Raw genomic sequence first — 304 nt, forward strand, 5'->3', positions numbered from 1 at the left:
TCTTCACAGTCCAACTCTCACATCCATGCATGACTACTGGAAAAACCATAGCCTTGACTAGACAGACCTCTGTTGGCAAAGTAATGTGTCTGCTTTTCAATATGCTGTCTAGGGTTGTTATAACTTTCCTTCCAAGGAGTAAGCATCTTTTAATTTCATGGCTACCATCACCATCTGCAGTGATTTTGGAGCCCAAAAAAATAAAGTCTGACACTGTTTCCCCTGTTTCCCCATCTATTTGCCATGAAGTGATGGGACCAGATGCCATGATCTTCGTTTTCTGAATGTTGAGCTTCAAGCCAAC

The sequence above is a fragment of the Bison bison genome, unplaced genomic scaffold (assembly GCF_000754665.1).
Source record: "Bison bison bison isolate TAMUID 2011002044 unplaced genomic scaffold, Bison_UMD1.0 scf7180017864228, whole genome shotgun sequence".
In the NCBI taxonomy this organism is placed as follows: domain Eukaryota; kingdom Metazoa; phylum Chordata; class Mammalia; order Artiodactyla; family Bovidae; genus Bison; species Bison bison.